Here is a 23,695-nt window from a genome sequence, read left to right on the forward strand (position 1 = left end):
GTCAAGATTGCCATGTCTAGCTGACATTTCTGACAGACACAACACGCTGAACATGGGACATCAGGGACCAAGCACAACAGCCTTCACATCCAATTATAAAATTAACTCCTTTAAGGAAAGTTCGTCCTGTATTGTTAACAAATACAGGAAGAGAATTTATCTGCATTTCCTACTCTGTCATAACTTGTTGAAGAAAATAAAATACTCCAATGCCAGATGTGATTGGTCGCTTGGAAGCCCTTCAAGAGAGTTTTAATACATATTTCCCCGAAGATTATTCAAAATTTGACCTTTTTGTGGACATCACCAAATGAGTTGAAATTGAAAGAAAATTTTATCGAATTAACAAGTATAGTACCATGAAATACAATTTTAAAGACAAATCTTTAATTTACTTCTGGATCGCATGTAAGGCTGAGTACACAATGATCTTCCAACATGCTCTGCTACTTTTTATGGCATGTGTTACAAGTTGCTTGTGTGAGAGTAGATTTTCTGAACTTTTATGCATCAAGAACAAACGCAGAAACATAATAAGTGTTGAAGAGGATTCAGAGTGAGGTTTTCCATTACTCCCGATATTGATAATTTAATCTCACGAAAACAACAAAAACAAGTTTCGCACTAAAATTGATTTTGATGATGTTGATTTGTTTTGCTTAGTTTGTATTAATTACATAAAATTGTATGTTTTTAGACCTATGAGTAATACAAACCTGTAATTTTCAGTAATCGATTTATATTTTCCTTTATCATAAAAATGTTATTAATATGCATATTTCTCTATATATTTTTAAATAAGAATTAGCCAGGAAATTTTGAAAAATCTAGATTTATTGTTGACTTGATAAAGCCCAGTCAGCATTGGATTTCACAATGAATTCTATGCGAGTTCAGTGTGAGTTCACTGTGAATTTCAATGCTGACTGTGCAGTAAAAACAAAATCTTTTCTGCAAATGCATTGTGAGTTAACAAATAATTCACTTCAAAGTCATTTGCGGCATAATGACGCGCGAATTGTGAGGCACACGTGAAACACGTGTAATTCACATGTGCTTCACACTGAATACACTGTGAAATTCAATGCTGACTGGAAGGGTTGATAAAACCGGAATCCAAGTGCGTTAATAATTAAATGTGAAGTTTTCTCAGTAATTTAATTAAAATAAAACATGTCATTGGGCACTTTTCCAACAGTAAATATCTTTTTAAAAAATTAGGACTGTTGGTTCGCGGAGATTTCTACAAATTTAAAGTGGTACGCAGTTTCTAAAAGGTTGGGAACCCCTGGTATAGGCTATAAATAATATTCATCCTAGAAACCAAACTTACAGTGCATATCAGTGATAGTGAACTGATAAATATACACTTTATTTCTAGAGGAATAAGGAATCATGTTTAATAAGTGAGCCTGCTATAAATAACACTCCCTGCGTATGATGACACGTCTGCGATGGTAAGTACGATGAGATGGCTTATGTAACTCGGGTGGAATTTTTATCTTTATAGGTAAGGTCTTGCTTTGGGAGGCTAGTACTCAATATCAGCATGAATTAATTCCTTCTATATTTCTAAAATATCTGTTTTATGACCTGTGTGACCAGCACCTTGATAGGCTCTTAGCAGTTGCAGACATTCTATGAGCAGGTTGAGGTGCTTCTAGAACCGCAGTCGACGTAGAGGTTTGTTGATGAGACCAAGACCACATACACACAGTCGATGTTAAGAAAACAGCGTTGAATTTAGCTCTTAATACTTTCGATGCTTATTTGCATTTACAGATTTCGTCCTCATGTCACAATTACGTCCATTAGCGTTAGTGGCAAAAATAATCGAACTAAACTTCGTACGATCATTTGGCGACATTCTTGTTGGGTATGAGAGAGGCAAGGAGTTCTAAAGCACATTTTGTATGTTTATGGGCGACACCTTTTGTGATGCCACTGTCGCTTTTAATTTTAACATCAGCATCACCAATACCAAAATAGTCATCTTCATAGCGAATACCGTAAGATGCGTCGGTGTTTCCCGTAAAAAGAATTCTACGAGGGCTGTAAGGAAAGTTGTAGCAATATTGATAGAATGCGATATGTAATGAAATAACAAGTAAAATTGCATTATATTCCTTCACTGTAGTCACCCGCAAAGCCAATTACATGTTGCCACATTTCGTAAAGCCCTTGGAGACCGTTGGCAAGGCGTTCTCTGTTCATGACAGAGATGGAGCTTCCTTCTGCGCGGTGTACAGGTGCCACGTCAGGAAATCGGCGGCCTCGGAGTGGTTCCTCCAACATCGGAAACAGCTCGAAAACACAGGGATTCGTATCTGGTGAGTACGGAGGGTGTTGCAATGTCACGGTTGCAATAAGAGCTTTACATTGTTTGCGACATAAAACGTGCGTTGTCATGCAACAGGCAGGGCGATCGTTTTGCCATCAACGTGAACTTTTCCGCCGCACAGCTGGACGCAGATGTCTCTCCAGAAATGGGCAATAGTAGTCACTGTTTACGGTTTGTCCCTCAGAAACAACATACGCAAGAATAACACCCTCGTAGACGTATGGCACAATCAGCACAAGCTTTGCAGGATTGGGTTTCCGTGGAGGTGGCGAGCCTGGGTGACGTTATTCATTCGATTGACGCTTTAATTCAGGCCCGTTCCCTCTCTCACCAACGGCGAAAATACGCGGCGTCTCCTTCGTTGCGGTAGGTGGATGCCAGCCACTGCAAACCGGTACCACGGTGGAATGTCGTGGAACCCAACGGGGCGGAATTTTGTCCACATTTCTTCAGTACGTGCCACACCGTTGAATGAGTGAGATATTTCCCGGATAGCCCATCGATGTTCCGCGGAAACGAGATCACCATGTCAATCTGATCTTGAGGAATGGAAGCTGACCGGGGTCTTGTAGATCCATAGCCTCGATCCGACCCGCACGAAACCCCTTGCCCCATCATGCAACCGTTCTACATGATAATGCATTCTCTCCATAGGCTTGACGTAATCCTTAATAACATTCTGATGCATTTTTAGCACGAGCAACCGCGATTTTTATCCAGGAATGTTTACCACCTTTTGAAAACATGCTTTCGAGCGGTGAAATCGACACTCTTCACTTCAACGGCAAACAGCAGCAACATTCCCAACTGGATGTTTGGAATAAATATCTATAACCGATTACGATACTCTGGTGTGATCGTAACCTCAGACAAAAAAGATGCATCAAGAAGAAGGAATATGTTACATACCGAAACCAGTCGGTAAAAGTAATCTAGCAGTAAAGCGCAATAAACAGACTGTACTCTAAATGTCGGCAGCAAACAGAACTCAATACACCTCTAGACGAACTGTGTATCTCATTGTCTAGACTTGCTACTTGTTCTGTCTGTGTACAACAAGAAGCAGGATAAAGAGAAGAACGAAGTGACCTCAACATCTTTTTGCCATCAGAGCAGAAAGTGATACATTTCATTAATCGCCGTTGTCTCCGGTTAACCTTCATTATTTATACAAGCACACCAAGAAACAACTCACTGGAACTTTCTGGAACCTTGTAGCTCTGTAGCTCTGTCGATCTTCCGGAACATTCTTGATACTTCAGTAGCAGCCTGGCAATCTGGATCATGCGAGGCAGACTGGCGATCTGGGCCCATTACCTTGTAGGGGAACTTTCTCTCCGGCTATGCGAGGAGTAACATAACCACGACACCACATGTTTAGTTAAAATATCGGTTTATTCAACACCACAATTCATACTATATATCTGTACAAGTCCACTCTTCAACTAAACCAGCTTACTATATCTTCTATCATCTCCAACTGACTTCAAACTGATTCATCACCTGGCACAACCATTTAGACAAAGAGAATGTGTAAGAGACGACTCTGAACATTATTTTTCACTTCTGTATGCACCGGCTGCAGCGAAGACTGCTGGGATCTGCCGCAAAGTTTGCCGGCAATTGCACGCTAGCGCCTCTGGGCGTCAGGAGCTCTGAACAAAAATTACCAGGCGGGCGATTTTAATAGTTTAGCGCGGCGGATTCCCAGGTTTTCATCCTCCCTCCACTCTTAAATATTATATTAAATATATTCATTTCTTTATTTCATGTCTTTCATATTCTTTTCTTTCTTCCTTTCTGTTACCTTTTTCTGAAATACTTCACTCTGTACAATGATACACCTGGAGGTTGGCCTCTGCTTTATTATTATTATTATTATTATTATTATTATTATTATTATTATTATTATTATTATTATTATGCCGTGGGAAGCCTCCCCTGGTCACTTGTATTTTATTCATCCTTGCAAGACTCTAATGTTATGTCTAACTTCATATTTGAAACTGTGTTCTTGTACATGTATATATGTTTATATATTCATTTCTAGCCTGCCTTCCTTCCCTTAATAAAGTATCGTTCTTTGATGATTAAGTATGTCTCCAGAGCAAGCGGATCTCTCCCACTCTGGAGCGCTTTCCCTCTAAATTCATCCCCCTTCTCGTACCTCCAGGTCTTTGGGCCACTTTCCCTACCCCTCTCAGGGGATCCAATCGTTGGTCATTAACCCGGCACGTGACCTCGCACTTGCGGCAAGGTGACGGCTGACCGAACGGTGAAAGTACACTCTGCTTCTCGTGCTTGAAGGCGACACTCTACGGGCTGGTCCCGCGTGGAGGTCGAACTAGGTTCCACTGACATGGAGGTAAGAGTCGAAATTACTAGAGTCCTCCAACATCTCACTAAGCGAGAAAGGGTATGAAGTGGTTGGATCTTTTTTTTAAATGAAAGTCAAGGCGTTAGGTTTGCACAAAGTTCATTTATAACTGTCTTTTGTAAATGTCAAGTTCATGTGATTACATAGTGATAAGGCTCCCTAGTTCTTGTACTGCATTTACTCCTGCCGTGGCAGTTTGTTTGAGGAGGCATGTTGTAATCCTTCATGGGGATATTTAAATTATAAGGTCGTGGAGTATAAATTGTAAAGCCACCGATCAGTTTCTTGCTGTATTAAGAACTGTTTAAAGCTTATTATAAGTCAACGATTACCTAGACTGTAGTACTTTACTGGTGGTAATTGGCAATTATATGAAGTGGAGTACCCTCCTCACTAGCTTTGTATTAACTGTATTTTAAATTACCTGGGCTGGTTCCCTGGGTTATTAGGTGCGTAATTTGTATACTACGTATTATATAAAAATGTTCTTATTATATATTGGATAATGTCAGATAGAACCTATCATTAAGGTTCGAAGTAATGCTGTCATCGAAACAAAGCAAATTTAAACTATTTATATAATAAAGTTTTGGCACTAATATTCGAGTGCTTATCTGTCCATCCTCATAGGCCCGCCACTTCCTTCTCGTTCGCCACGCTTGCCAATTGTGGCACGGAACTGGTAGCAGAGCGCTCGTGGTTTAATGGGGCTGGCCTAGGACCAACCTTTGTACGAGATTCGGAGGGACGTCTGCCCTGAGGGTGTTTCCGTCAGTGGGGTTCCTCATCTACCTTATTTTTGCCGTAAAATGGCTACTCGAGCGATCGCCTATTCTGGGGCTCTCCGGAAGGAGGAACTTCTGTACGAGTTAGGTATACGTGGCTTAGAATCTAGAGGCACTGTTAAAAGTGATGAGGTAATTTTAAGAGCTAATTTAGACAAAGTCACTTCCGTGCCCAACCTAACTGACGGCGTGGTTGGTGGAGCGGCCTCCTTGACTGAAGCAAACCTATGTGACATTTCGTCAGTAATGGAGTTTCTAGAGAGTGATGTAGCACCGAACCACCAACTTACAAGAGTCCAAGGCCGCATTACTCATTATCTTCACCGTATTGAAGATCTACTCTCATCAACCTTGAAGGAGGAAACTAGGCACCAAATTAAGGATTTAGAAGCTAAAGCCGGTAGCCTTTTAGAGAATTTTGACTCCTGGCTTACTAAGTTGGCTGTTAAGGCCAAATCTGCCCCGCTCGGTGTAGTTGTATGTGAAGTTGATTTGAGAAAACATACAGAGAATTTAGAATCGGTACAGCAGCAAACTCTTCAGTCGACCTTATCGTCTTATGTATACCCCTTTTCTAATATTTCCCATCCGTTGACCTTGATATTATTGTGTTAATTCGGCTGGCGATACTGTTTCTTTCCTGCGTTTCCTCGTGGAGTTTGAAACATGCTAATGCAGCATGGTTTCTTAGATGATGTTACCGATGTCTCATAGAATAGGTATCTGACTGTTCCGTGTATCTATGTATTTCCAGTTTCTGTCGATAGAGGGCATCCCCCTCTGTCGCGAACATTGGTTTATTGGTTTATTAGTGAACAACACAGGCGATTAGCCCCAATACATGTTCACAATAGAGCATAAAATTAACTAGCTACTACTACTACTACTGTCCGGCCATGTCATCACCCTTGGTGAGAGAAAGGCCACCCTCCCGTCGATGACATGGCCGGCCCTCTCCCTGGGGTCTAACTATGGACCCCCATAATCCTCACAGGTGACAATGTGATTCCCTCTCACCAATCCAATGCGGCCCATCCACTTCACTGGCGCCGCTCCCTTCTCCTATTCCTCTATTCCCATCTTATCTTCTTAACTCTAATCTGCGTGGGCCCCTCCCACCCCCTTCTTCATTTGGAATGGGCCCACCCCCACTCCGTCTTTATACATGACTAGGGAGAGAAAACCACATGCCATCCTGCACTCCTTTGGGCGCGCCATGGAGTCCATCAGATGCTCCGGAAACGTGCCTTCAAATATAGGTCACCACGGCAGCCATCCTTTTTTCCCCATGGCACGTCCATGCTTCCTTCTAAAAAATACTCAATTCCTAAGCCACTCTACACTATCACGTCATATAAATAATTATTTGAATAAATAAATAAATAACTAAATATAAAATGCCCCCTACCCACATATAAAATAATAATAATAATAATAATAATAATAATAATAATAATAATAATAATAATAATAATAATAATAATAATAATAATAATAATAATATAATAAAATAATGATAATAATCATCAACTGGCCAACGGTAGATTCCCTCTATGAACCGTTTGCCTTACTTGCAGTAAATAATAAACTTAAAATATCACATATGCGATCCCGGAGCAAGACTACACCTTCCACCAACTCTCCTTTCTTACTCAGCACATTCCCACACCGCCATTGTTTTTCTGTTTGACCTACTCTGCTTTAGTGTGCTCAGGCCAACCATGCCTATGTTTACCTTCAGCATTTTCATCACCTTTATTGTTCCCTGACCTACTCCAAAATAAACTACCACAGCAACATTACACGATTGCATACCAAACCAGCCATAATAACAACAATATTCCGTCATTACATTCCAATCCACCATACCACAACTTTTACAAATCCTCGGTAACATTGCTTCATTTCATTTCATTCCGTCATAGCACTCCATAATAAAATTACCTCTCCATCTCCAAAAAATTTCGGTAATCATATACCAACACCTCTCCAACATCATATTTCTTCGTCCCTTCTACACAAACAAACCAAAATTTACAAAATGATAATAAAATCATCTCTCTCCAACTCCAAAAATTCAATACTCATACCAGACACCAATACAATAATACCACCTCCCAACTCCTACGAATTCAGCCGTAAATAAACCATCTCAATACCAAGCCATACATCACCTCCTAACCACATTTCCAACACCTCATTTCTATATATACCACTTCTACTTCTCCGACAATTACACTCACCTTCTGCCTTCCACTATCTTATATCACCACTTCTCCCACACCACATAACACCTCATACAACACCAACTCCACACACAAATAGCCAAATTACATCACTACATCTTCATACTTTTCCAACACCACATTTCAACATCTACAAATACCACCCACTCATATACCATCACATTTGATACAACTTACTCATGAGTACACCCTCACTTCTCCATACCTTTCCAACACCACATTTCAACATATACCACCTCTACTTCCAACACCACATTTCAGCCCTAGCACACCCTCGTCTACCATCAAATAAATCTCCATCTACAAATACCATACACTCATACATCATCACAACCTTCAAAATATCACTTCATCTTCACCTACAAATACCAAACACTCATTCCTCAACACTACATTATTTACTTACTCGCTATATTATTGTTTTTTGCTTCTTGTTACAATACCCTCATTACTTTGCGCAACTCTCCACATGTCCCTTAAGCTTCTATTCCTCCCTCCGCTAAAACTCTGATTCTGCTCGAAAATCTCCCGGGTTAACACTGACCTTACTTTTTTACTCTGGTCTTGCCTTGCTACACCACTACACTCGGCTCTCTCAGCTTTTTGCTGCTCACTCTTCTTGCCCCTATCACCCATTTGTTCTTCAGCCTCTCGACTGCACTGTCCGTCCACTGCTCTTTCCTTGCCGTTAGCACTTGGCATTTCTCCCTGCCTCTCTTCACACGGTACACTGTTACTTCTGGTATTTTGCCTATCCTCTCCACTAATCGCTGCACTACACTCTTTCTCTTCGGCCTGTCTTGACTTATCTAACTCCATCAATCTATCCGCAGACCAGATTTTCTTCCAGCTTCTGTCTGACACCACTAGATTTTGACCTCTAATAGTTGCCCTCAGCCCCTGTTTTACAGCCAGTATCTTGTGTTTTCTGAGAATCCTCTCATTTCTGATCTCGTCGCTTCCAACGTCTCTCTTTATCCATATTTTCTCCCTCTGGACGTTTCCCGCATTTTTAACACAACATCCGCCATCAACGTTGAAAACAATTGTAGCTTTATAGGCCTGTTGCCTCTAGTTCTCCCCACTCTCTGCACATCGTCAATATCTACTTCACTAAAATTTATTTTCATTTTCCCCTGTATAAGGTCCACTACTTTATAAGTAGTAAGTACTTTGCCTTCTCTCGACTCCTCAGGCACTCCATAAATAAACAAGCACTTCTTCCTTCTGTATAAAGTATTTGCTTCCACTTCTGCTTTCAACTTGCAATTCTCCTCTTCAAGTCTTCCTACTTTTTCCCTTAATGCTACCACTTCCTCGGCGTTATTTCTCGCCTGTGCAACTATGTCGTCCGTTTTTTCTCTTATCCATACTTCCATTTCTTCAATCTTACTGGTTTGTTCTTCAATCATCTCTTTTATTTGCCCAAAAGGGCAAACTTCTGTCAACACCTCTCTTACAGCTCTTTTGATTGCATCCATATTTTCCCTATCCTCATTTCTACCAGATGACGGGCCTGGGTTCAACTCGACCCCCCAATACATAATAAAATTATAATCACTGCTGCCGATAACAATAGTTCTCCTTTCCTCTCCATATCCATTTTACACCCACCTGGCTTCTTTTCTTCTTTCTTCATTCTCCTCTGCCATCTTCCTATCGTCACTCTGTACTGCTCTATGCCAATCATTATCGGCCCACTTCTCGGCGACCTTCCAGCACTCCACACTCTCGAACTCCACTCCCCCTCCCGGGACCCACAGCTCACTGCGACCTCCTTCGTCCGTGGCTTAGGCAAGACTCCTGTCGCGAACATGAAGGATTATTTCTCGGCGAGAACTTTTAATATCTTCTCCTAGAAGTGAATATTTTTTCTGATTAAGCTGACTAATTAAGACATGGAGCCCTCACACATAGAAGCAGCGTTTTTACGTTTCAAATTGATATTTTATATGTTAAAAACGATGCTAAACTACTGCATCATTTGCGTGCTTCGATGATTGATATAGTACTGCATCATTTGAATGCTTCGATGATTGACATTGCCGGTAATGTAACATTTTGAATTTGTATCATTTGTGTATGATCATTCTTTCCTTTCTTTCCCTTTTATTACGGCCGACCGAGACCCATCTTTGTACTCGGGGCGAGTATGGCATGTGTGTGAGTTGTGGGAGTGATCGTAGTGCGTCATAATCAGGGCCTCTGTTTATTGCAATGAGCTTCCCGTTGTAACATTTTGCCATCATTTAGAGGTATGGTCTGTGTGTCGGCCGGAAGATCTGTTCTGGCCGTACGCAGTGTAAGGGGTGATGATTCTACGCGTGACCGTGGAGTCACAAACGTCCTGCTGTCGTTTGACCTGCTATTGACGTGAGACCTTATTGTTGGAATGTTGTATTGCACTCTACGAGGTGCCCTAATTTATTTATTCGGACCGAGCTGCAGAGATTATTTGCCTTAGAGGGCAATTGATTGTATGGTTGAATGAATGGGTAGATGGATGGGCTGAGTGTTAAGATGTCGTATCGGTCTGTTAAAATAATATTTATTTGTTCTTTATCGCCCCTCATTTTCTTTTGGGAGCGAATCCTTTGTTTCCTTATTGTGCGTGCTGGTCATTTTCTTCCTGGACGTCGCCATGTTGGTTTGTTTCTTCCTTGGCCGCGTGCCGGTCCATGTTACTCTTATTGATATGTTTTACATTCATTGCTCCGTAGAGCGTTCTCTTTGCCTTTCGTGTTAATTTCCTTGGTCACGTTTTTCTCTGATTTAAGCACATTTTTTTAATCTGCTCCTTGGTGTGTGGGATTTGAAATGTGTGGGAGGTATTGTTAAAAAAAGGGAGTTAGCAAAAGATAAGGGACTCCCACGCTTGTGATTTAGTATTTTATCCTCGGTGAAGGAATAACTGAATAAAATTCGAGCAAAGAATATTCACTTCGCAGATTTGAGTAGCAAAGTCACTGATTGTATTAGTGCCTACATCCCAAGAAGAACTATCCCAGGTGCATGTATGGAATGATGTGGTCACGGTACCTTGGCACGACTGTCATTCGGACTAACGCCGAGTATGTATGTATTATCCTGTTATAATCACTGATTTTTTCTTTAAATTGATCCTTTGATTGACGTTACATTTCAATAAACCCTTATTTATCTTTTCTCGGATATTTACTGCTAGTAGCGTTTGTTACTAACTTGTGTTGCTTGACGTGAATAACTTTTCCAGTTCAGTGTAATGTCTTTTGCCCTTACTGACCGGGGTCAACGCCTAGTTTTCTCTTCCGATCCTCGTATTTAACTATGTGCGTACGTTTGTTAGAGGGTGGGTGTGGCTCAGAAATGTTAGCAGAGACGTGCTCGATCAGGATGTTTCGTCTGGAAAAGCACCGGGCGAGATAGAACTGGAAATGGTATTCTGTGTTGGATGTACTAAGAAAATCATTATTTCTCTTGGATTTATACTTTCGAAACCACTAATGTTTATTTTGATCTTGTGTGTCGTTTATAATTTAACTATTTCGATGGCCATCGCGCATGTGTGTGTCTTTGATTACTAATGAAACTTTGATTTGAAAATGGAAAACGAGTGTTTTGTAAACATGAGTGATGAGAGTGAAGTGTTTACCGGGGAAATCTCCGATGTTGAAAGACAAAGACGCGAATGTATTAATCAGGATAATGTATCGGTCCCGTCAGGCAGTGAGAATAATATGTGTCTGAGGGATGACAAAACTGTTGCGGGTAGAAATAGTATCCTCGATGAGAATCGTGCCGATTTGGTTCACACCTATTCTATACCCGGTAGTAAACGTAGTCCTCATATTAACTCTGTTTTTAACGTAGTTAGAAAATGGCGACTCAATTTCTCCGGGGAAGGGAACAGTTCCAATGTGGTTGAATTTCTTGAGAGGGTCGAGGACATCGCTGAATGCAGCTCGATACCACTTAAACTTTTTATTCCTGTAATTCCGGGGATGCTGGCAGGGCCGGCGTTGAGGTGGTTTAGGTTGATCAAGATACGTGTCCGGTCGTGGGAGGATTTCGCAGGTCGCATTAAAAAACGTTTCAGGCTGTCCGACATGGACTATTGCCTGAAACAAGAGATCTACAGAAGAACCCAAGGCGTAGGGGAAGGTATCGACGACTATGCCACTGGCATTTTGACCCTGTATACCCGATTGTGTGTGAAGGTGCCTGAGTGCGAAATATTTGTCCAGTTTTATCGGAATTTGTCCCCCGAACAAAAATTATTCATCAAGAGATCTCAGGTTCAGTGCGTAGATGATGTTATTAATTTGGGTCGCGAGTTTGAATCAATTGTATGCCAAAATAAACAGTATCGTCCGCCTCCGACCCCATCTGAAAGCTCTTTTCCTGACGTTGCCTGCCGCGCATCCGTCATATCGGTGTCCTTTGATACAACCCCTTCGCCGTCCCGCCCCCCGAGTAGTCCCAAACGTAGGGCCGGTTTTGTATCTCCAACCCGGCGTTGTGTAAACGCTGTCCAACCCTCCGATTCGCTCGTTGCGAGCGGTTCTGCCGTAAGGAAATGCTGGAATTGTGGCAAGGCAGGACATGTTTCCAAAAATTGTTGGTCCAAATCCCGACTGAAATGTTCTAAGTGTGGACTCGTTGGCGTCACAGCGCGCGTATGTCCTCGATGTAGTTCCAGGCAGGGAAACTGAATGGGCGCCTGCGAGATGGCCCTTCGTGGGCCTGCGATTGTTAGAGAATCATAGACCAGGCCTCAACCTCCACGAAAGCGGTGGTGTGCAGTAACTCAAGATTTTACTAGAAATGTCATTATTTACCAACGTAAAAATATGATGGATTAGCAGTGAGGAAGGAAACTCATGACTACTCTGGTGTGTCATTTCGTTTGTTCATAAGAGCAGGCATGACAGTTCTCAAATTTGTGGAATGGGTGCCAATGTCGCAGTGATTCGGCAGCAGCATGTGCTTTTCCACCCACTTCCTGTAGTAAGACAGTGGCTGGAGGTTGTGGAATGCAGCAGGTAATAAAATGCCAAACCTGACAGATGTGAGCCTATTATTATTATTATTGTTATTATTATTATTATTATTATTATTATTATTATTATTATTATTATTATTATTATTATTATTATTATTATTATTATTATTGGCCTGCTTGGTGGCCATGATCCTTAAGGCTTCATGTCGTTATGGTCTAACACGGTTCGAGTCCCGTTGGTCGAAAGAAATTCACATTCAGAATGTTGGCCAGCAGGGGAGGAGAGGTGGTTGTATACAATTCCTAATCACTAGATTGCGTGTCTATAGCCTGGATTCAAATCCAAACCTTTCTGCAGTATTCATATGTCCGGCTCCTTGGCTGAATGTTCAGCGTACTGGCCTTCGGTTCAGAGGGTCCCGGGTTCGATTCCCGGCCGGGTTGGGAATTTTAACCTTAATTGGTCAATTCCAATGGCTCGGGAGCTGGGTGTGTGTGGCGTATTCAGCATTATAAATCATCCTAGGTAGGGCCCTCATCTTCACAGACATGCAGGTTGTCTAATAGGCCGTCTACTAGAAAAAGACCTACACCAGGCCTCTCCGGAGGCCATACGCCATTATTTATATGGAATGTTGGGCGATACTTCACGAACTGTGAACCACTGGCGTAGCCAGGGGGGGGCAGGGGGGCCGGCCCCCCCCCCAAATATTTCCCGAAACTAGAGCGAGGTTCAGCCGTTGTTTTACGTACGGTAGGAACAAATAAAGAACTTACGCCGAAATGTTAAATTAACGTAGCGACAACGGATCTACTAGCAAGGCTCAGTAGGGCCATACATAATTCTCCATACATGTACTGCTTGAAGGAGCTTGAATGGAAGGAAAACACTTAGCATTGTGACGAGCGGGGACATTCCCTGTAGAAGTCTCACAATTAGGAATATAACCGCTTGTTGACAAATGTCAAAAGATGAGGAGAAGGGCAATTAGCAAGGGATTACTCTGTAGGGGGCCGGAATGTGACTACCGAGGTAACGGGAGGGACCACGGTCAGAAACAGTTGCAAGCTTACAACATCATGGCCCGGTTGTATAAAGACATCTGACTGGAGATCAATTAAGAACTTAGTTCTGAAAATGAACTGAGATTACGACTTCATCGCGTTGTATAAAACTGAACTCGGTTTACACATGTGTAGTTCAAATGTAATCGGAGTTCAAAAAATTGGACGTGGCAACACCGCAAAACAAGTGAAATACGAAATAGCTCGGCCCGTTGGATAATACTTAAATAGTGGGATTGACCTGGCCGTGACTGTCAACAACTGAAATACGAAATTGCCGTGACTGTCGAAGAAGGAGAAGAAGATAATATTGTAATCTCGCGAAGTAAACATGGAAGGAACTTCACACAGAAAGAAAAGGGCGATCTGGTGGATATTGTACTATCAAGGTACAAACATATAATAGAAAATAAAAGAACCTATATGGTGACATCAAAGTTGAAAGAGAAAGCCCTTGACTTGTCAATGTTAAAGAGCTCTCCAACAACCATTTGAAAACTTACTGTAGCATAAAACCTAAGAGTTGTTAGGAACATACACATGGGTGACAGGGGATAATTTATTTGACTAGGTTTTTGTAGTGTGTCCCTTAACTTTAGTTCCAGTCGTTCCACAACATCTTTCGATAAACGAAATCTTATTTTGAACATTTCACACAATTCAATAATCGGATTCCGTCTGTGCCGGAAGACGCGAGGAGCTCGTTGTAAAATCAACTCTTCATCAGACGAAAAGTCGGAATAATCTGACATCCCTGCTAAAGAAAATATATATGCTTTGTTTTGTAAACTTGAAACATAATAGAAAACTAAGTAAGAACATGTTGGTATAGCAGTAGGCTATTGTTTATATGATATTCACATAACCTCACTTCTGAAAAAATCGAGCGATCTTTAGCATTATTTAACTACTAGCATTCAATATATTTATAACGCACCTCGATATTATTAAGGTACGGTATTCTTACGCATATACGATACAAGGAAACACTTCTCAAGTCTTCAGGTCTAGTTCAATGTTTAATATGAATGATAATGATCTAAGTTCAAGGAGATTAACCGACGAATATTCGGCAGTCAAATCTGAACTTAGATCAAGACGAGATGATCTTAGGTTAGCGTTTATACAACGGAAAATCGAAGTTCAACTTGACTGGCAGCCATTTTTCTTCTTTAAACTCAGATCAAAAGTTTTATACAACCGGGCCATGGCTTTTGTATAAACTCGGTTCCTGGAAACAACAATGTCACGTGGTCGCGATTGTCGGGTTGTACCATGCTATAGATATGTGCTGTATTTAACTTGCAGTGTTCGGAAGACTGTGACGGAATTGCGAGCTGCACGTTAGTTAATTTTGTGCCATATTAGTGACATCATTGAAGATGGACCGTTTTGTTATAAAGAAGCCAAAGCTATGCCCATCCTCGGTAAGTTATCAAAATCAGCAGCACTAGCATGACACGATCGCGGATGTGTGCACAAGTTGTTTTGTCAGATGCTCGGGGACTGATTGGAACTTCAAATAGCACCATCAAAAGTGCGGGTAACTATTTCCTAATTGGCGGGCGTGATAGCTCAGTTCCAATGGTTCTATGTTCTCATCAAGACGGCCGAGGTTTGAATCGCAGTCGATGCATGCACAATTTTTGAAATGGCAAGTCACGTTCTGTTGATCTGGAGTCTACTTAAAACCATAGATCTCGTCGCTAATGATTATAAGATTTAAAATCCCACGAGCCCTAAGCTTGCTTACTTCTTTTAAGTAACTTACTTCTGAATCATTACATCATTTATGTTAGTGTATTTTGAGTATCCAACCATTCTTCGGGCTTTCCTTGTATCTTAAATGGTGAGTGGATTCAGTGGCGTACTCAGTGGGTGCGGTATAAATCCAGGCCAGTAGCGTGGATACGACTTTACCTCAAAGAGGGGGATTTGAAAAGAAAGCCGGTCCTGCGGAGTACGGTGACGGATCTTCAATAAATATTGGTGGCTTTGATTGTTACGATGTAATTATATCCAACAAACGAAATCATAGCTTCTGTACTGTAAACATAAAGCGGCTGCATTATTGATACTGATCGTAAAATTAACAATATCGTTCTTTTGAGAGGAAGTAGAATCTCATTTAATTAATTTGTCTTTTAAAAAAGGAACCCCTTTGGTCTACGCCCCGTGAAGGTGAAGTGTGTCCTAGACATTTCGATTACAGGAGACACAGGGCCAACTCTATTGCACCCACAAACAAGGCTGTATCTTCCCCATCCCATTCGTTTTCTAACTCTGTCAGTGCCGGGAATCGAATGCATGATGCCTTAAGTCACATACAAGGATCGTTAGCTTCCAGCTAATTTTTCCGTCCGGTCTCGTGCATTTAGGACAGTTGGAAAATGTGTGTCTTAATAAATATTCCTCATACAAAATTTGTAAAAGTGATAACTGTACTTATTTATAACATTAATTACAAACGCCTCCTTTTCATGTGGCTCAGTTGCTGGAGTCGCTGTCCTTCTGAGTCCGAGTTCGCAGGTTCAAATCCAGGCTTGGGTCGGTGGCGCTTAAAAGGGTGTTGTAATTGCAACAGCTCCGTGCCATTGGCTTCTGGCACGTTAAAAATTCTCCTGCGGGATAAACTTCCGACGCTCCGGTGTCTGTTAAGAACTAGCATTTGGGACGAACTTCACAAAAATAAAAGTACTACCCCCAAAAATACGCCGCTGTCACAGATTACCGTTTATTAGCACTGGCTCCAGGTTTTTTTTTAAATTTCGTGTGGCTATTTCTAGCCGGGTGCAGCCCTTGTAAGGCAGACCCTCCGATGAGGGTGGGCGGCATCTGCCATGTGTAGGCAACTTCGTGTTAGTGTGGTGGAGGGTAGTGTTAGGTGTGGTGTGTGAGTAGCAGCGATGTTGGGGACAGCACAAACTCCCAGTCCCCGAGCCATTGGAATTAACCAATGAAGATTAAAATCCCCGACCCGGCCGGGAATCGAACTCGGGACCCTCTGAACCGAAGGCCAGTACGCTGACCATTCAGCCAACGATTCGGTAGTCTCGTTATTATTATTCCCCACGGGGAATCGGTCTAGCAGGCAGTCGCGCCTACGTGTTGAATTTCCTTTACTTTCTGTCGTCACTCATTTCGATTCGAACACAGCATGTTTCCATAAAATAATGTGACTAATAAAGTAATTCTAGTGCCGACATAGGCTAGTTTCTATACTTGATAAATTTATAACTTGTTGACCTCATTCAGTGGCGTATGCTGGGATGAAGACGTGGGCACCACTAAACTTAGGTTACCAATTTTAGATAGTTTGTTTAGTGAACGTCAAGCCTTAGGCGTTTTTTGCCACCAGAGAAGCCAGCTGTGTTATCAACCCTGTTTCACAACCCACTGCCCTGGCTTCTGCCACTGCTAATATTCAAAATCTGATCAGTGAAAATGGTAGCCTAGAGTTCAGCAAATTAAAGCCTGGATTTATTGCTAAATGGATAGAATGCTTGCCTTTGGTTCGAAGGCCGCGGTTCAGTTCTTGGGCTCAACCTTCTCGTACGCTTAATTTATCTGGCTTAGGGAATGGGTGTTTATGACATCTTCGCCACTCGTTTCATCCTCATTAGGTCACCACCAAGCCTTTGCAGAGGCTATGCATTATTATTATTATCACTATTATTATTATTATTATTATTATTATTATTATTATTATTATTATTATTATTATTATTATTATTATTATTATTATTATTATTATTATTATTATTATTTCTTTCTTGCGAACCGGCCAAACTTAGGACCACGCCAATACCACTTCACTTCCTTCTAATCATCCCTTCTTCCTTCCTCTTTCTCCACAGTGCCTTCATTCTTTCAGAATGTTGCGCTCTTCTCTCTTCAGTCCATCTTCCCCCTCTGCGCTCTTTCTTTTCTTCAACCAGAACTTTTATGTTGGAAAGTCTTTTCCTGAATTGGTCTCTATCACGACATTCTTCATCTGCAATTCCTAACCTCTTGAGTTCTTCCTTCATCTGCTTGGCATATCCCCCCTGGCTCTTCAAGTAGTATATTTTATTAAAAATTTGTTTATTTAACCTTGTTGGATCCATTCTGACCATGTGTCCATAGAATCGCAACCGTCTTTTCCTTATTGTTGTTTCCAGGTCTTCTGTTATTTTGTATATCTCCTTATTTGAGCGTAATCTGTAGTTTCCCTCTACCACCCTTGGGCCGTAAATCATCCTCAATATTCTCCTTTCAATCTTTAGTAGTTTTTCCAGGTTCGTTAGTGTTGCTGTTTCCAACCCATACAGAATCACTGGTTTTACCACAGCATCATAATGTCTTAGTTTCGCATTGATGGAGAGATTATTTTTGTTGTAAATGGCTTTGGTGGCAATGTTTAGCCTTTCCAACTTAAGTCTTCTATTTTCCATGGCCGCTTTATCCATCCCGTTGCTGCTGATAATTTCTCCCAGGTATTTAAACTGCTTTGTGACCTTCACTTCGCCATATTTCGTCTTCATTGTTCTCTTCACATAATTCCTGTCCGTGCTCATCATCTCTGTTTTCGTGAAGGAGATTTTTAAACCTGTTTTCTCGGCTATCTCCTGTAGTTCATTTATCTGTGTTATTGCTTCCTGTTCTGTCTCAGCGAAGAGTGCCAAATCATCAGCAAAGGCCAAACACTTGGGTTTGACATGTTTATTTTTACTACCTATTATAGCACCTGAGTCATTATGTTTCCACAGTGTTTTCATGACCTTATCTAGAACCACGTTGAAGAGTGTTGGGGATAAGCTGTCACCCTGTCTCAGACCTGTTTTTATCTGGAAGGGTTTGCTGATCTCTCCTCGAAATTTCACTTTGGATATGGTGTTTGTTAGTGTTAACCTAAGTAAGTTGAGTGTTTTTTGATCGATACCATATTCTCTCAAAACTTCCATCAATGTGTCTCTATCTATTGAATCATATGCTTTTTTAAAATCAACGAATGAGATGAAGATGTTCTTTGGCCGCGCATTGTAATATTTGATTATCATTTTTAGACTTAGGATATGGTCCTGACAAGAGCGCCCTCTCCTGAAGCCACCCTGATATTCTCCCAACTTGTGGTAAATTTGCGGTGTCAGTCTGTTCAATAGGAGTTTAGAAAAAATCTTATACGTGACAGATAAAAGTGATATTCCTCGGTAGTTGTTGACGTCTGTTTTCGGTCCCTTTTTATGTAGTGGGTGTATTAATGCCACTAGCCAGTCTTCTGGTATTTTCTCATCTCTCCAAATATTCCGGAACAGTTCTGTCACTTCAGTGATAAAGGCGTCATTGGCTATCTTCCACAGTTCTGCTATTACTCCATCTTCACCAGATGCTTTGTTGTTCTTTAGGGAGTTTATTACTTCCTTACTTCTTCCTCATCGGGTGGTTCAGAATCTGGGTTCTGGATTGTGTCCTTCTCAATCTCCAATTTTTCTCGTGGTGATTCACAGTTAAGGAGGTCTTCAAAGTACTTTGCAAGGATCTCACAGTTATCTTTATTGTTGAGGGCAAGAGTTCCGTCCGTTTTCTTGAAATGCAGGCTCGGTGCTATATAGCCTTTGATTCTATTTTTAAAGGCCCTATGGAATAATCTGGTATTGTTTTTCTTGAAGTTTTCATCCATTTCTGTGAGTTCTGTCCTAAGGTGTTCTCTTCTGACTCTTCTCAGTGTTTGGTGGGTTCGTTTCCTTATTTCTCGTGATTTTTCCAAATTTGTCACAGTCTTATTCTCATTCCATGATTTCCATGCCTCAAATCTTTCTTTGATTGCATTTTCACATTCTGCATTCCACCATGCATGCTTGCTTCGACGTTTCGTAGACGCTAATTCAACTGCTGGCTCCTGAAGATTTTTATTATTATTATTATTATTATTATTATTATTATTATTATTATTATTATTATTATTATTATCAAATTAAAATGTAGAATTTTACAGCATTACCAGCAGTCGTACCCGTCGTTCACCGGTTTATTAGCTTCCTCAGTAGATTGGTGGTGGTGTCCGACCTATGATCACGGGTTCGATTAAAAACAACATGAAAGATGGCATTTCATTTTAACAGATCTACCTATGAAAATAATATTACCTGTATATTACTTCTCTGTCAGCAGCCCTGCAGTGTCTTCCTACAAGGATGCAGAAGTAGACGGGAGTGAAATACCAGCACTCTGTTTTCTATATTATTAAGTCAGAAGTATGAGGCCAGCAAGTCTGTTCGATGAGGAACGAATTCTTGTTTGGAATCGATTTCGTGATCATGAATAGGACACCACCACTTGTCTACTGAGAAAGCTAAAGAACCAGTAAACGACGGGTGCGACCGCTCGTAATGCTGTTAATTTCCACATTTTAATTTAATAATAATATCATGGTGTGGGTTACTGTAGTCACGTCCTAGTTCGTGAACCATGGGCAATGGCTGAGTGGCCTAGTAAGTGGTCCTGAGAGTCGAGATACCAGTTGCTACGGAATGGGAGTGGGCATCCTGGATATATGCTGAGTCATGGCCTTCCTTGTGCTCAGGCGGCTAGGGCTATACAATCCATCGGAGGTTCCTAACCCGTCAGAGGAGAGATCCTCACTTGGATTATGTGTAAGTAGGGTAGTATCCTGCTTCATGAATTTACCGAGTTCAGAACATTTTAAGCAAGCCTCGGACCTATGGGAATAACGGAGTTCCACTCCCTTTTGACAGGCGAGGGACTCCTTGGAAACAACTTGGCGAAGGAAATGATATTCGATGGAGAGTTATCAATATTAATGGGGCTTATGGAAGAAAGGGGGCTGCCTGGCCGAGGCGGTAAAGGCGTGCTCGGTTCGCCCGGAAGGACTGGGTTCGAATCCCTGCCACGAAGTCGTAAAATTTAAGAAACGAGATTTCCACATCCGGAGGTACACATGGCCCTGAGGTTCACTCAGCCTACACCAAAAATGAGTACCAGGTTAATTCCTGGGGGCAAAGCGGCCGGGCGTAGAGCTAACCACTCTACCCCATCACGTGCCGAGGTTAACAATGGTGGAAGCCATTACCTTCCACTCCTCCAAGGGCCTTCATGGCCTGTACGGACGTGACTTTGCTGCGCATTGCTTTGCTTTTGTGGAAGAGTCAGCAAAGAGAATTCATGTGGATGTGCTAGGAGTAAGTGATATTCATGTAAGGGGAGATAAGGAGGAAAGGATAGGAGATTATGAAGTATATTTGATGGGTGTTAAAAAGGGAAGGCCAGAGTATGGGGCAGGGCTGTTCATCAGGAATACCATTGCACGTAACATAGTTTCCGTTAGGCACGTAAACGAGTGAATGATGTGGGTAGATTTGGCAGTTGGAGAAATTAGGACGAGAATTGTCTCAGTGAATTCACCATGTTAGGGTGCAGATGAGGATGAAATTGACAAGTTTTATGAAGCATTGAGTGACATCGTAGTCACGGTTAACAGCAAGGATAAGATAGTGCTAATGGGCGATTTCAATGCGGGAGCTGGAAATAGAACTGAAGGATATGAAAGGGTAATTCGTAAATGTGGGGAGGATGTGGAAGCTAATGGCTATGGAAAGCGCTTGCTGGACTTTTGTGCTAGTATGGGTTTAGCGGTTACGAATACATTCTTCAAGCATAAGGCTATTTACCGCTACACATGGGAGGCTAGGGGTACCAGATCCATAGTAGGCTACACTATATCTTAACAGACTTCGAATTCAGGAAATCTGTTAGGAATGTACGGATTTTTCGGGGATTTTTCGATTAAACAAGCGACTATCTGATCTGTAGTGAACTAAGTATCTCTAGGCCTAGGATAGAGTAAGTGAAATCTGTCTGCAAACGAATAAGGGTAGAAAATCTCCAGGACGAGGAAATTAGAACGAAGTACATGGGTATAATTAGTAGGAATTTCCGAACAGTGGACAGTAAGCAGGTTCGGGATATAGAACGAGAATGGGTGGCATACAGGGATGCTGTAGTTGCAACAGCAAGGGAATGCGTAGGAACAACTATGCGCAAAGATGGGAAAAGGCGAACATCTTGGTGGAATGATGAAGTGAGAGCAGCTTGTAAACGTAAAAAGAAGGCTTAGCAGAAATGGCTCCAAACAAGGGCTGATGCAGACAGGGAATTGTACATAGATGAAAGAAACAGAGCGAAACATATAGTTGCTGAATCCTAAACGAAGTCACCGAGCTCGATAGCTGCAGTCGCTTAAGTGCGGCCAGTATCCAGTAATCGGGTGATAGTGGGTTGGAACCCCACTGTTGGCAGCCCTGAAGAAGTTTTTCCGTGGTTTCCTATTTTCACACCAGGCAAATGCTGGGGCTGTACCTTAATTAAGGCCACGGCCGCTTCCTTCCCATTCCTAACCTTTCCCATCCCATCGTCGCCATAAGACATATCTGTGTCGGTGCGAGGTATAGCAAATAGAAAAAAAAAGAAGTCGTGGGAAGATATAGGTAATAACCTGGAAAGTCAAGGTCAAGCAGCAGGAAAACCTTTCTGGACAGTAATAAAGAATCTTAGGAAGGGAGGGAAAAAGGAAATGAACAGTGTTTTGGGTAATTCAGGTGAACTCATAATAGATCCCAGGGAATCACTGGACAGGTGGAAGGAATGTTTTGAAAATCTCATCGTAAAATCAAATGGTGGTGTCGCGAACAACGGAGGTCAAGGGGAGGAGGAAAATGATGTAGGTGAAATTACGCTTGACGAAGTGGAAAGGATGGTAGTAGTATAATGGGAGAGTTCGGCGGCCTTCTCCTCCTCCCTCCTCCTCCTCCCTCCTCCTCCTCCTCCTCCCGATGGAAATTTGAATTTTGGCGGGAAATTTGAATTTTGGCGGGAGATTTGAATTTGTAAACAAAGCCACGTGCTTTTTGACAGCTGTCATCGACAACAACGCATCGCTAACCTCAGTACTGCCATCTTGACGGGCCTAAACCTCACTAGTGCCAACTTAACCTAACTAGCGTGAGGTAAACAAAGCCACGTGCTTTTTGACAGACAACAACGCATCGCTAACCTCAGTACTGCCATCTTGACGGGCCTAAACCTTAGTGGTACCAACTTAACCTCACTAGCGCGAGGTAAACAAAGCCACGTGCTTTTTGACAGCCACGTGCTTTTTGACAGATTTGTAAACAAAGCCACGTGCTTTTTGACAGACAACAACGCATCGCTAACCTCAGTACTGCCATCTTGACGGGCCTAAACCTTAGTGGTACCAACTTAACCTCACTAGCTCGAGATAAACAAATCCACGTGCTTTTTGACAGCCACGTGCTTTTTTTTATAGCTGTCATCTGCCATCTTTGAGCACGGTGCTGCCCTCTTTAGCTACTTACCTTTGAAATGTGGTGGCGGATAATTTGAAAAAATGCTTTTCGACATGCGGCCATCTTTAATCCAGAGAGAACAGTGCTGCCCTCTATGTGGTGGCGGCAAATTCCACGTGCTCTTGTTTGAAAACATACTCACGTGCTTTTTTTGACAGCTGTCATCCGCCATCTTTAATCCAGAGAGAACAGTGCTGCCCTCTATGTGGTAGCGGCAAATTGAAAAATTCCACGTGCTCTTGTTTGAAAACATACTCACGTGCTTTTTTTTGACAGCTGTCATCCGCCATCTTTAATCCAGAGAGAACAGTGCTGCCCTCTATGTGGTGGCGGCAAATTGAAAAATTCCACGTGCTCTTGTTCGAAAACATACTCACGTGCTTTTTTGACAGCTGTCATCCGCCATCTTTAATCCAGAGAGAACAGTGCTGCCCTCTATGTGGTGGCGGCAAATTGAAAAATTCCACGTGCTCTTGTTTGAAAACATACTCACGTGCTTTTTTGACAGCTGTCATCCGCCATCTTTAATCCAGAGAGA

This window comes from Anabrus simplex, chromosome 3 (genome assembly GCF_040414725.1).
Source record: "Anabrus simplex isolate iqAnaSimp1 chromosome 3, ASM4041472v1, whole genome shotgun sequence".
In the NCBI taxonomy this organism is placed as follows: Eukaryota; Metazoa; Arthropoda; class Insecta; order Orthoptera; family Tettigoniidae; genus Anabrus; species Anabrus simplex.